General features: G+C 38.0%; 1 non-coding gene and 1 pseudogene across 1 annotated transcript; one reads left to right on the top strand and one right to left on the bottom strand.

Moving 5' to 3' along the window:
• Nucleotides 1-2662: 2662 nt before the first annotated feature.
• On the bottom strand, nucleotides 2663-2769 carry LOC141510305 (U6 spliceosomal RNA). The gene has a single exon (XR_012474809.1). It is a non-coding gene; the product is annotated as a U6 spliceosomal RNA (small nuclear RNA).
• Nucleotides 2770-9076: 6307 nt separating this feature from the next.
• On the top strand, nucleotides 9077-12199 carry LOC141517715 (large ribosomal subunit protein uL23-like; annotated as a pseudogene).
• Nucleotides 12200-14343: the final 2144 nt, after the last annotated feature.

Raw genomic sequence — 14343 nt, 5'->3', positions numbered from 1 at the left:
TTCTCCTTGAGACTCAAACAATATTTTGTTCTGCACTTAAAATATCATAGATTTAGGGTTACAAGGGGTTTAAGAGGTCATCAAGTCCAACTCTATCAGTTTTACAGATGAGGAAACTGATGAGGAAACTGAGGCATTGACTTCCCCAACAGCACACAGCAGTTAAATGTCTGAGGTGGGATTTGAACCAGATCTTCCTGATGTCACTATGGCATCTAGCCTTATTTTACAAAATTCTCCTTCATATATTCCACTTTCTAGCCCCCCCAAATCCAAACTGAACTATTAGATGATCCCCAAACTCGAAATATATATATATATATATATATATATATATATATATATATATATATATACCTTTCAAATGTGCTTACACAAGCTATCTTCCTCATCTTCTTTCCTCATCTCTATCTCTCAGAATCCTTATTCCCTTTCAAAGGTCAATTCAGATGTTCCCTTCTCCATGAAGCTTTCCTTCATCTTCATGGTTGTTATCATTCTCTCCTTTCTCAAATTATCTTACATGTGCAAGGTATATGCCTGATATTGAATGTAAACTTCGAAGGCAAGGGCTTCCTTGTGTTTAGCATAATGGCTGACAAAATATTATCAACAGTATCTCAGATTTCTATAATACTTTATATTCATTATCTTATTTGAGCCTTAAGTAACTCTGTAAAAATAGGTAGGGTGACAAGCATCCTTCTATCCAGTGACACTGGCCTCCAGGAATGTTCAAGACAATACACTCCCTCTCTGGGCATTTTCTCTGGCTGTCACCTATCCTTGAAATGTTCTCCCTCTTCTGCTCTGACTATTGACCTCCATGGTTGCCTTTTAAGTCCAGAATGAAAGTCCACCTCCTACAGAAAGTTTTCTCCAACACCTGTTAATTCCAGTACTTTTCTTGTTTTTTAAATTTATTTTTATTAAAGATATTATTTGAGTTTTACAATTTTCCCCCAATCTTGCTTCCCTCCCCCCAGATAAAGCACTCTGTCAGTCTTTACTTTGTTTCCATGTTGTACCTTGATCCAAATTGGGTGTGATGAGAGAGAAATCATATCCTTAAAGAGAAGAGAAGTCTAAGAGGTAACGAGATCAGACAATAAGATATCTGTTATTTTTTTTCTAAATTAAAGGGAATAGTCCTTGCACTTTGTTCAAACTCCACAGCTCCTTATCTGGATACAGATGGTATTCTCCCTTGCAGACAGTCCCAAATTATTCCCGATTGTTGCACTGATGGAATGAGCAAGTCCTTCAAGGTTGAACATCACTCCCATGTTGCTGTCAGGGTGTACAGTGTTTTTCTGGTTCTGCTCATCTCACTCAGCATCAGTTCATGCAAATCCCTCCAGGTTTCCCTGAAATCCTGTCCCTCCTGGTTTCTAATAGAACAATAGTGTTCCATGACATACATACATATACCACAGTTTGCTAAGCCATTCCCCAGTTGAAGGACATTTACTGGATTTCCAATTCTTTGCCACCACAAACAGGGCTGCTATAAATATTTTTGTACAAGTAATGTTTTTACCCTTTTTCCTCATCTCTTCAGGGTATAGACCCAGTAGTGGTATTGCTGGGTCAAAGGGTATGCACATTTTTGTTGCCCTTTGGGCATAATTCCAAATAGCTCTCCAGAAGGGTTGGGTGAGTTCACAGCTCCACCAACAGTGTAATAGTGTCCCAGATTTCCCACATCCCTTCCAACAATGATCATTATCCTTCCTGGTCATACTGGCCAATCTGAGAGGTATGAGGTGGTACCTCAGAGAAGCTTTAATTTGCATTTCTCTAATAATCAATGATTTAGAGCATTTTTTCATATGGCTATGGATTGCTTTGATCTCCTCATCTGTAAATTGCCTTTGCATATCCTTTGACCATTTGTCAATTGGGGAATGGCTTTTTGTTTTAAAAATATGACTCAGTTCTCTGTATATTTTAGAAGTGAGTCCTTTGTCAGAATCATTAGTTGTAAATATTGTTTCCCAATTTACTACATTTCTTTTGATCTTGGTTACATTGGTTTTATCTGTGCAAAAGCTTTTTAATTTAATGTAATCGAAATCATCTAATTGGTTTTTTGTGATGTTCTCCAACTCTTCCTTAGTCATAAACTGTTCCCCTTTCCATAGATCTGACAGGGAGACTAGTCCTTGATCTTCTAATTTGCTTATAGTATTGTTTTTTATATCTATGTCCTGTAACCATTTGGATCTTATCTTGGTAAAGGGTGTGAGGTGTTGGTCTAATCTAAGTTTCTTCCATACTAACTTCCAATTATCCCAGCAATTTTTATCAAAGACAGAGTTTTTATCCCAATGGCCGGACTCTTTGGGTTTATCAAACGCAGATTACTATACTCCTCTCCTGCTTTTACACCTAGTCTATTACACTGGTCCACCACTCTATTCCTTAGCCAGTACCAAACAGTTTTGATGACTGATGCTTTATAATATAATTTTAGATTGGGTAGGGCTGAGCCACCTTCTTTTGCACTTTTTTTCATTAAGCTCCTGGCAATTCTTGACTTTGTATTTCTCCATATAAATTTACTTACATTTTTTTAACTCGTTAAAGTAATTTTTTGGAATTTTGATTGGTAGGGCACTAAAAAGACAGTTTAGTTTTGGTAGAATTGTCATTTTTATTAAAAAATATGGAACACTTCACGAATTTGCGTGTCATCCTTGTGCAGGGGCCATGCTAATCTTCTCTGTATTGTTCCAATTTTAGTATATGTGCTGCCGAAGTGAGCACCAGTACTTTTCTTTTAAAAATTATTTTTCTATTTATCTTGTACATCACTTTCTTGATATATATTTATTTGCATATTGTCTCCCTCATTAGACTGTAAGTTCCTTGAGGGCAGGGACTGTCTTTTGCCTGTTTTGTGTCACTAGTGCTTAACACAGTGCTTGGTAATGATCGTCTTTCTTTCTGGAAAAGGACCATAATTCACACCACTCTGTTAGAATTAAGTTATAGTGTATCTAACTGATCAGACCATTATGAGTTCTGAATGCTCTACCACAGGTCAGACACAAATAGTGCCCTCTGGGAGGACACCAACTGACTCCAAAGTCAGCTCTCTAACTTTGTACATCTCATGTCTCTTTTGAGCTACTTCAATTCTGCTCTACTCATAGAGCACAGTACCTTTGATGTGGGTACACCATACTGGGCACAGTGATTGGCATCTAGCAGTTGCTTAATAAATGTTTATTGAATAGAAAATAATTGACATTCTATCTTCTAAACCCTCTCATTCCTGCGACATTTTTACAATATTCTAATCTTTCCTTCTGCTCTATCCTCTTTCCCTCAAACATTCGTCTAGCTCCACAGTCCCTAATTCCTTCTCTAGCCCTGTCTTATCTCAATCAATCCATGGCAGATAGCCACTATTCAGGGTTCAAAGTGTGAGTTACATTCTTTCCCTTAAGGGTGTGCAGAGGGGTCAAGACTTTTGCATTTTTCGGGAGCTAAATAGGCTTTCAGAATCTGTGTCATTATTGTGTCTTTGGAGATGTCTTTATGGATATGGGCAGAAGGCAGTGAGTAAAAGGGGGTCAAAGGGACATGAGACACAGCATCCTCTATAGTGAGGCCAGGCGGGCCATCCAGTTAACCCAGCTGGAGCACATCTTCGAGTAGGACAAAATAGATTCATTGTGGTTATTTCAATCCTGAAACTAAGCATTGAGTCATTGATTATCAGAGTTGGAAGGGCCCTTGGAGATGATCTAGGCCAACTGCTTCATTTTACAGTAGAGGAAGCTGGGGCCCAGTAAGGGAAGATTATCTGTCCAAGGTCATATATCTAGTTATTGGCAGAAGGTCTCCAGACATCTAGTCTAAAACTCAAACTTTCTCTTGAGACCAGCTGAACTAAAATGGCATCTTACTGGGCAATCCCATTATTTTACAGATAAGAAAGATGAAACCAGATTAGAAAGTCTTAATGACTTGACCATGGCCATAGAGATAGTAAGTCAAGGATTCACATTCTGACTCCTAAACCTATTCTATCATAGTGAATGAAGAGAATTGAGATGTAGGCCAGGAATTTTTGATATTTACCTAGGTGATATATAGTAGATCCACAGAGCCTGGAATCAGGAAAATCTGATTTTTAAATCTCTCCTCAGATACTAGCTAACTGTGTGAACATGAGAAAGTTACCTAAATTCTGTTAGCCTCAGTTTTCTCAGTTATAAAAAGGAGTTTATTTTAAATTTCATTTTTGTTTCTGTTTTTGCCAGGCAATGGGGTTAAGTGACTTGCCAAGATCACACAGCTAGGTAATTATTAAGTAATTATTAATCTGGATTTGAATTCAGGTCCTCCTGACTCCAGGGCCAGTGCTCTAATTACTGTACCACCTAGTTAGTAATAACAACTACTTCCCAGGGTTGTTTGTAAGCATCAAATGAAATATTTATAAAGCATTCAGCATAGTGCTTAAGACATAGTGCTTAATAAAGGCTTGCTCCTTCCCCCCCCCCCCAATATGCTTCTGGTTTTTCTGTCTTAATCTGGAGGAAGAGATAAAGATATATTGATTTTTCCCTCACACTTTTAACATACCTCTTTGTTTCCCAACTTTAATTCACTTATGATGTGTTATATTATAGTTAAGTAACTCCAGTTGCAAGGCCCTTTGGTATGGGATTCTTTCCTCATTGGTGGAGATGAATGCCTTGCTGGAGTTAGCAAGACTGCAAGAACTCCATCCTTCTTCAAACTTTTTCCCCCCTAGACATTCTTCAGGTCACCTTGGGTATTTCTAACTTCTAGTTTCAAGAGGAAAGATAGAAGAGGCTGAAGAAAAAAGACTTTGTGACAAGCTCTACTATTTTCACCCTGCTTTCATCTCCACCAGTGAGAAGATTTCCTCTTTCAGAATGTAAGATCTCTGATGGCAGGGACTCTGGTTTATTTCTTTTTCCTACTAACACCCAGTAAACCCTTAATAAATGTCTGCTGTTGATTAACAGACACTAGACTACAAGCTTCATGAAGTAAAGGTCTATGCCTTTTCTAAATTTTATGTCTTCCCCAGGGTTCTGCACTGTACTCAGACTTATTGAATGAAACAATCTGGAAAAGACACAAACAAGGCAGAGACAACTTGGGCCTCAAGGCCTGAGTTTCATAGAATAGTAGAATGTGAAAGCTAAGGCAGACTTTAGAGACCACCTAGTCCAGACTCTACATAACAAACCAGAACTGGAAAAGATATTAAAGCTAATGTCTCCCTTATGATAGATAAGAGGAAACGAATAGCCAGAGGTCCCTAAGATAAGAAGTGCTTTGGCCAAGGTCACACACCTAAAGCAGAATTATATAGGCCTGGTCCTCAAACAACTCAAAATCTAGTTGGAGACAAGACTGAGATCAGGCCTGGGTCACCATGTAAGGAAGGAAAATTTTCTTTTCATTAGCACACAATTCTTCATAATGCATCTGTCCATCCTAAGGTCTTTTAAAGTACATCTGAGCATTACACAATGAAGTGGTTGTTATATGATGGATGTGTTGTATGCTGTGTGATGTTTGAGGAGGGAGGTTGTTTCTAGTGAGGGGTATTGTAGAAAACTTTTTGGAGAGGGTAGTATTTGAAGTGAGTTTAGTAAAATGGCCAGGTATTTGAGAGGTGACTCAATTAGTTAATATTTATAATAATGATAGCTATCTTTTATATAGGGCTTGTGTCAGACTCTTTGCTAAATATTTTACAATTAATATCTCATTTTATTCTCACAACAACCCTTGGAGGTAAATGTTACTATTATCCTCATTTTACATGTGAGGAAACTGAGGCAGACACAGCTTAAATAACTTACCCAAGATTATAGAGCTAATAAGTAAGTGTCTGAGATAAGATTTGAGCTCAGGTCTTCTTGACTTCAGGCCCAGACTTCTATCTACCTAGTTGTTCCATGAACAAAGGTACAAAGTTGGAAAACAGATTGTTCTGTGTGAGAAATAACAAGGTCACTTTGACCTTTGACCTTCAAGAAGTAGAATGATACATTATAAAATTGGAAAAGTTGATGGAAGTTAGGTTTTGAAAGAATTTAAAAGTGAAACAGAGGAGTTTTTAATTAGATCCTAGAGTCAATGGATTTCATAGAGAAAGGGAGTAATATGGTCAAAACTTGCTTAAAGAAAATCACCTACAGGGTGTAGGATGGACTGGGGACAGGAAAATGAGTTAGAGGGTAAATTAGAAGACTGTTGCAATTATCTAGGGAAGAAGTGATGAAGGCCTGAACTAAGGTGATAACTATATGAATAGAGAGATATAATGAAAGTAGAAATGTCAAAATTTGGCAATTGATTGAATGTATGGGATGAAAGAATGCAAAATAGAGGATAATACTGAGGTTATGAACTGCGGAGATTGGAAGGATTGAAACCTTTGACAGGAAAAGAGAAAGTTTAGAAGAGGGAAAAATTGGGGGCAGTGGAAGATAATGAGTTCATTGTTGAGTCTGAGATATCTCCAGGACATCCAGTTTGGAATGTCCAACAGGCAAGTGGTGACATGGGACTGACTGACCTTAAAGAGAAAAAGTCTGGAATTAAATATAGAGCTCTGGGATTCTTATGCAGAGAGATGATAATTAAACCCATAGAAACTGATGGGGTTACTGAGGGTATAGAAGGAGATGAGGATTTAGGAAAGAATTTAAGGGAACACCTGCAGTTAGGGGGCATAATATAGATGATAAACCAGCAAGGTTAAATTGAAAAGGGGAAATCAGACAAGTTGGAGGAGAACCTGGAGAGAGAAGAGTCATGGAAATCCTAGGAGAGAGCATATCCAGAGAGAGAAAATGGCCAATAATATCAAATGCCCAGATTAAAAAGAATGAGGATTAAAGAAAGATCATCATATTTGACTGGTAACTCTGGACAGAACAATTTCAGTAAGAGTCAGATTTAGGATACGTCTCTTTCCTGGACCAGAACTGTTTAGAATGACGACACTGATACCCTGCAACATTAAAAGACTCAAACACAACAACCTTGTTAATCAGATACCACAAGCATCCTCATTTTACTGAATCTGGAAGAAGTTAATTGACTTGACCCCAATTAATAGTTAATTATAGTTCCAGATTTGAATCCATGTCTTCCTGAAATCAATTTCACTACTTTGGGTTTCTTCTCACATTAAGATGTTTATTTTTAAAAGATTTTTAACATCAAAGATTGGATGGGGGTAGAAACAGGTTCTGAGTTAACCCTAGTACCCAGAAAATTTGATTGTGTTACAGGGATTTATTGGTTAAATTTGAAGTATTCTTATTGATTAGTTCCTAGTGAGTGGGGTTACTTCCAGAGGAAGAGTTCTTCAGACCAAGGCATTGCAATTTCATCAAGCTGACTTGGAGGAAGCAAACTCATATAAATAGATCAGGGAAATGTCTGGTCATCTCTGGTTCTGATTGCAATAATCCATTCTCTGGGCATTCTTTTTAACTGAAATCTGACTTTCATGAGACATTAGTTGAAATCTGGACTTCTTTTTGCCTTTATTGAGATGTCTGTCATAGTGGTTAAATTGATTTCTTGCATTTAGGCCCACTTTAAACTTTTCAGAGCACTTTGATCCTCTTACTGGCTCCTGCCAACATCTCTATGAGCAACTTTAGGACTGGCATCTTTCTCCCCGTTCAATAGGGAGGGAAATTAAGGTCTAAAATGATTATTTTAAGATTTGCCTGAACTTAATCTCACAACAAATGAGAGGTAGAAAGAGGCTTGGAATCTCAGTTTCCTGACTCCCAACCTGAGACTCATCCCATAGATCCCACCACTATAATGGAAGTTGATCTGTACAATATCCTGTTAGTCCTTGCTCTTTAAGAGGGGTAGCCCTCACTCCCAGCCCTTTACCACAAGGTACTCCCTATGGAATCATTAGGTAAGAGTGGGTGGGTTACAGAAATCCAATGAAAGGAATAAGGATTGGAGTGGAGCTGGCTGCATAGCTGCTTTCTCTCTTTAATGGGGTGGAACAAGAAGCTTCCAGAACAATCTGCCCTAGTTTCCTGTGGGGAGAAGGAGATGAATGGTGGCTGATGCTAGCATTCTCTGCAGGCCTCATTAATGTGCTGAGCACAAAGAAGCTATTAGCTTTGAGCTAGGAACACAAAAATGGGTAAGAGAGGGGAAGAAGCCTACACTGGATTGGGGAGGGGGCTCTTGTTCTGCTTTCCATCAGCTCCTGTTTCTAGGGCTTTGCGCCTAGAGATGCTTTGTGCTTAGGGATGCTTTGCACCTAGAGCAAGGCTGGGAATGATTGGTTCAATTTTTTTTTTAACTAGGCAGCTCTTCTTTTCCCCAATCTCCCAGGACTTTCAAGGGCTCCATTTTTTTCCTGCAGGATCAATTCATTTCTAACCATAAGTAGCTGCTAGATGGGCGCAATTAGGCATTTGTTCTCTCCTTAGATAATAGGGGCTTAATTGTACATGCAATTAGCCCCCTTGTGGACCATCCTAGGAGCACAGGCCTTAGAGCAGGGACCAAACCTAGACTTTCCTTGGAAAGGGGAGATGTAGCTAGAGGATTATGCCCTGGTGCACGTGTTCTGAAGCTTAACTCTCTAAATGTGCTAGGATTAGTCTGAGGTAGTGCTCTGCAAAGCATCTTGGAAAAACCTCACCAACCCATATACTTATAAATAAGACTGGACCTAGAGCAGGCACAAAATACTATCAGTTTGCTTGCTTTTCAGTGAATCCACATCTGGGAAGGAGATTCCGCTGAGGGAATCAAATTTTTGGATGTTACAAAAATAGGATTGATTGCTAGCAAATGTAATCTCCAAAGATTAACATTGACCTCACCAAAATAGGATATGGATTACCAAAGAGGTTATAACAAAATTGAAGGCAATATGGGACTCAGAACCAGATGGGCACTATCTCCAATAGGAGAATGTGCCTTTTAAAAATTGCTATTTAAATTTTGAATTTTTGTTGCTCTGCTGTTCATTTCTGAATATATTCTTCCTGCCTTCCTACCCAGGGAGCTGAAAAAAAAGAAAGGAAGAAATAAAGAAAGAGAAGTGAAAAAAGCCGTTCAACAAAACTAACCAAGATATCAACTGATTCTGATGGTATATACAATGTTCCATACCTGGAATCCTTCACCTCTGCAAAGAAAGGAGGGAAGTGCATTTACTATATCTTCTTTAGAGGTCAAGGATGGTCATTATAATTGTAATAGTATATTATAAGCATACAATGTTCAATTTTGGATGTTTTGTCCTTTTGTGTGTACATTTTTTGTAGTCATTATGTACATTGACTTCCTAGTTCTACTTACTTCACTTAGTATCCACCCATTTAAATCTTCTCATGCTTCTCAGAATTCTTCACATTCATTTTTTAAAAAATTATTTTATTTTTAGTTTATGGGAGAAACAAGTCTTTCTGTAACTTAGTATAATAAAAAGGTGATTATTATGTATAACTTGCAATTCCTTTTACATATATGATAAACTTATCTGGCAAATTTATTTTTTCCTCCCTTCCCTTCCCCACCCATTCATAATTTCTTAAACATTCCATTCTACTCCAATCTCATGATTTGCTTTAGGATAATTTGTCTTAAAGCACTGTGAATCTTAGAAAAAAATGTGAATTCTGTAGAAAACAGTCATAGCATATCAGGTTTTATTCAGTCCTGGGTATCACATTTAGGAAAGACATTGATAAGCTAGACTGTATCCAAAGGAGAGAAACCTGTTTGGAGAAGACATTGAATACTTTGTAAAGTGAGAATCAGTAGAAGAACTGAAGAAGTTTATAATGGAAAGGAAAAGATTTAGGGAAGACTTTTGACAAATATTTGATGGATTGGTCTATGGAAGAGGGATTACATTTGTTATGCTTGGCCTTGGACATGTAAAGCAGGAATAATGGGTGGACCTTAAGGGAGGCAGTCTTGACCAACTCCATGTAAGGAGAGGGTTAGAGAACAAACATTTGTTAGGTGTTTACTGTGGACAAGTCACTGTGTTAAGCACTTTGCAAGTATCACCTCATTTGATCCTCACAAGCAACCTGAGAGGTAAAGAAATACTTCCTAATAACTGAAGTTGTCCCAGAAGTTTAAATGGATTGCTTCAGGAGACAGTGGGTCCCAATACCTGGAAGTATTCAAGCAGAGGCTGGAAAACCATGAGTCAAGAATGTTGTAGAAGGTATTCCTATCCAACTAGGAGCTTGAGTGGGTTCCCTGAGGTCCCTTCCAAGCTTCTGTAACTTTATGAAAAGGAGTATGTGCAGATTCAGAATAAAGAAGATAAGAGAACAACCAATCAGAAAAACCCTTTGCTCAAGAATAGTAAGAGAGAAGAAATGAAGATTAGAAGAACTCATGGGAAGAGGGCAGAAGATGAACTTGCCAGATCAGTTAAAGTGAGGAAGGGCAGATTGCAGAACATGGAGAAGGGTCAAACATTTGGTTCCTATGGGCAGAGAGAGGAGTGACTTCCAGATTAGCCTTATAATATTAGGCAGGTCATTTAACTTCCAAGTGCCTCAATTTCCTCATCTGTAAAATGAAAGAACTGGGCTAGATCCCTGTAGAGCCTTCCAGCTCTAAATCTGGTTATTGTGGCTCTCTGTTGGGAGGTTACTCTGTTTTATCACACCCATCTAAGTGGAGGGAAAAGAGAAGTGGGCATTTGATCATAGAATCAAGAAATGTTAATGTTGGAAAAGACCACAGAGATCATCTTGTTTCACTTTATAGAAGAAAAAACAGAATCTGAGAGAGGGGAAGTAACTTCCCCAGGATTACCCAGGGAGTCATTGGCAGAACTGGGACTAGAGCCCAGATCTTCTGACTTCAGCTTAGGTCTCCTTGCAGTCTATCACAGGGACATAGAAAACTGAAAAGGTTAATTCCTTTCTTCTAAAAATGTGAAAACTAAGACCCCAAAAAAAGGCACTTAAAGTCCAAAGGGTGAGTGACTTAACTGGGATTAAATTCATCCTTTAACTCCTTATCCCTTCTTTTCAGCTCTGTATCTTTGCTTCTTCATTTGTCAGGTAGAAATAATACCTGTTCTGCTTATGTCAGAGGAGTATTCTAAGAAAATGTCTGAAAACATTTTGAAAACAGTGACAAAATTAAGGATATTCCCTGAAGCAAAAATAATGAAGGATCTTTGGTTTGCACATTTAAAAAGGAGGTGAGTTGATCAATTTCTTCAAGTCATTTAAATTTTTTAATTTTGCAACAAATAACCTCTCAAAATGAATGATTGGGTGGCATTCTAGCATATGTGCTATAGAAGAGAAAAAGGAGGAAACCCACAGCCAAGATTTATGTGTCTAAAAGAGTATTAGAGAATAGTCTTAAAACTGCCTAGAAAAATGAATTTCCAAATCTGCTTCCAGAGCACTCTGCTGTGATGGAGCCAGCTCTAACTGGTTTATGAGGGTTAATTGTCAAATTTTCAGTGTGAGTGCTTATATCTCAGTAATTGGCAAACCCTACAAATTAGGGTTTGATTTAATATTTTATTGCTTTCTGGACTTAAGTAATGGAATATTAATATAGATTACAATGAAAAGTATATGATGTTTAGATAGGTTTATTTTGGAGGGATTGTTTTGTTTTTAAGAGTTGTTTTTCCTTTCCCCCAAGATGAGGCTGAAGACAAAGAAGGAAGTGGTTGTCCCCCTCAAGACAGAAGCCAAGTCCAAGGCCTTGAAGGCCACGAAGGTGATGTTGAAGGGCATCCATAGCCACAAAAAGAAGATCCGAGCCTCCCCCACCTTCCAGAGACCCAAGACACTAAGACTTCAAAGGCAGTCCAAATAACCTTGGAAAAGTGCCCCTCAGAAAAACAAACTTTATCACTATGCCATCATTAAGTTCCCCTTGACCACTGAGTCAACTATGAAAAAGATTGAGGATAATAACACCCTAGTGTTCATTGTGGATGTGAAAGCCAACAAACACCAAATCAATCAGGTAGTAAAGAAGCTGTATGACATTGATGTGGCAAAGGTCAACACATTGATCTGGCCTGATGGAGAGAAGAAGGCCTACATGCGGCTTGCTCTAGACTATAATGCTTTAGATGTTGCCAACAAGATTGGAATCATCTAAACTGTCCAGCTGCCCTGCTTCTTTACCCGCAATAAAAAAGTTTTCCAGAAAAAAAGAGTTGTATTTAAAATATTTATGAGCACACCTCTGATCTAGAGAATGATGATATGACAGGTACCCAGATTTTGTGTGGTGGTATAACAACTCCAAAAATAACTTTGGTACAGAAAAAGTCCCATCTGTGGAATGTCTTAGAGAGATGCTTTATTCTTTTGAGGGATTCTACAATGGTTATTGATGATGAGTAAGGTGTTATTTGCTATATTTCCAGAGGTTATTGTTTGAAAAGAATGGGTGTATGAAATTAAGATGTTTTCCAATTTATCCAAGGATAACCAACAAGGTGTGATGTGAAAGGACTTACTCATAATGCCAGGTTCTATAAAGCAGTGTGAGAACAGAAGAGCAATTACTTATGGAGTATTTGGGGAGAAGAGAGAGAACTCTCCTTTGTTACTTTTAGAGGTAAAAACAAAAGAAGCAATGAACACTTAACAGAATATTGACTAACTGACATAAATGTGTATCTCTCCAGAAAGTTCTGCCTTATAAAATCCCCAGCTAGAGCTAGGAGAATGTTGGGTTGTCTTCTCAGAATGAGTATCAAAGGCCTTATGGAGCTGCTTAGTTTTTTCAAACAGGATTTTATATAGGAATTCTAGGTCAGCTTCCACAGGGGAGGGAAAATAAATCCCCAGAGTTAAAAGTCCTAACAGTAGGAGATAAAGACCTTAATTATTAATATAGCTACACATAAAATGTATGTATGTATACACATTCACACACAAACATACACAATACCTTAGTAAACAATATAAATTTCTTTGCATTCTCCAGAGTGAGGGGATGGTACTCGCTCTTAAAAATTTCTAATACTCATATATGCCCTTAGACACATAAAATAAGGATGTAGAAGTCACAAACCAGATACTAGGAAATGGATTGCATCAGTTAGGATAGAAAGGACCCTAGTGTGATATACAAATTTATGGTATTATAGGGACCTGAATCTCATTTTCATCCCATGGAGGGAGCCTGTCATAAACTTATTATTGTATTGGCTCTTGATTATATCCATTTTGTATCCCATTCTAACTATCCCTGTTCCTCCCCTGTCCCACTTTAATCCAATTCATCTTTCACCTCATGACTTCCACTAAACCACCCATTTACCCCAGTTATTGTTTTTTTTTTGTTTGTTTTTGCAAGGCAATGGGGTTAAGTGGCTTGCCCAAGGCCACACAGCTAGGTATAATTATTAAGTGTCTGAGGTCAGATTTGAACTCAGGTACTCCTGACTCCAGGGTCGGTGCTCTATCCACTGCACCACCTAGCCGCCCCTTATCCCAGTTATTGTTCAAAATTTTATTACTTAATGAAATTTTCCAAGGGTGGGAATACTGCTTACCTCCAGGTCATTCTCCCTTGTCCTTCAGTTTTTGCTCTTTCCTAGTTTTTTTTTCCTAACCAGTTGCAGCTCTCACTATTCTTGTTGCTGTTATCCACCAAATTCCAAATCATTTCCTTTATTTTTTAGTGTGTTTGACAGCTGATTTACTGTTCCTCTTTCCCTACCATTAATATTCAAATAACCTTGGAATTCCTCATTATCTCAATTTCAAAACTTACTTTCTCCACACTTCTTCAGGATCACACCAGTTTGAACATATATCTTTTACTATGCCTTCAAGATCCATAATTTTCATTGGAGGACTTCAAGTAAAGACTGCAAAACCATGTATTTTATCAGTAATAAAATGGATTCTTTTCAAGGCCTGGGTTGTCCCCTCTGAGTTCTCTTCTATCTCTTGAAATTCTATGATTCTGTGATTGAAATTCTATTATGTGATTATTGTCTACTGTTCTTCACTCCTTCTTCCTAATAGTAACCATCAGTCCTATTCTCTTATTAGCCCTATTCTGTCTCAACTTACCTCTAAACTCAGTCTAGGGTTTGACAGTACAATGTTTTGCAGCTGCTGCTCTGGAATCTTTCCCCATGACCTTCTACTCCTAATGGGTGAATGATCATAACAATAGCTAATATTTATGAAGTAATTTAAAGTTTATAAAATGGAGTACATTTTTTCCTCACTTCTGTCTCTTAGAACATTTTTCTTCTCTCAAGCGCCACCTTTTACAGAAAACTTGTCCTGATCCCCTCAACTGTTAGTACTCTTCCTT

The sequence above is a fragment of the Macrotis lagotis genome, chromosome 1 (assembly GCF_037893015.1).
Source record: "Macrotis lagotis isolate mMagLag1 chromosome 1, bilby.v1.9.chrom.fasta, whole genome shotgun sequence".
Classification (NCBI taxonomy): domain Eukaryota; kingdom Metazoa; phylum Chordata; class Mammalia; order Peramelemorphia; family Peramelidae; genus Macrotis; species Macrotis lagotis.
The sequence above is the reverse complement of the archived record's forward strand: the minus strand, read 5'-3'. Positions and strand labels throughout refer to the sequence as shown.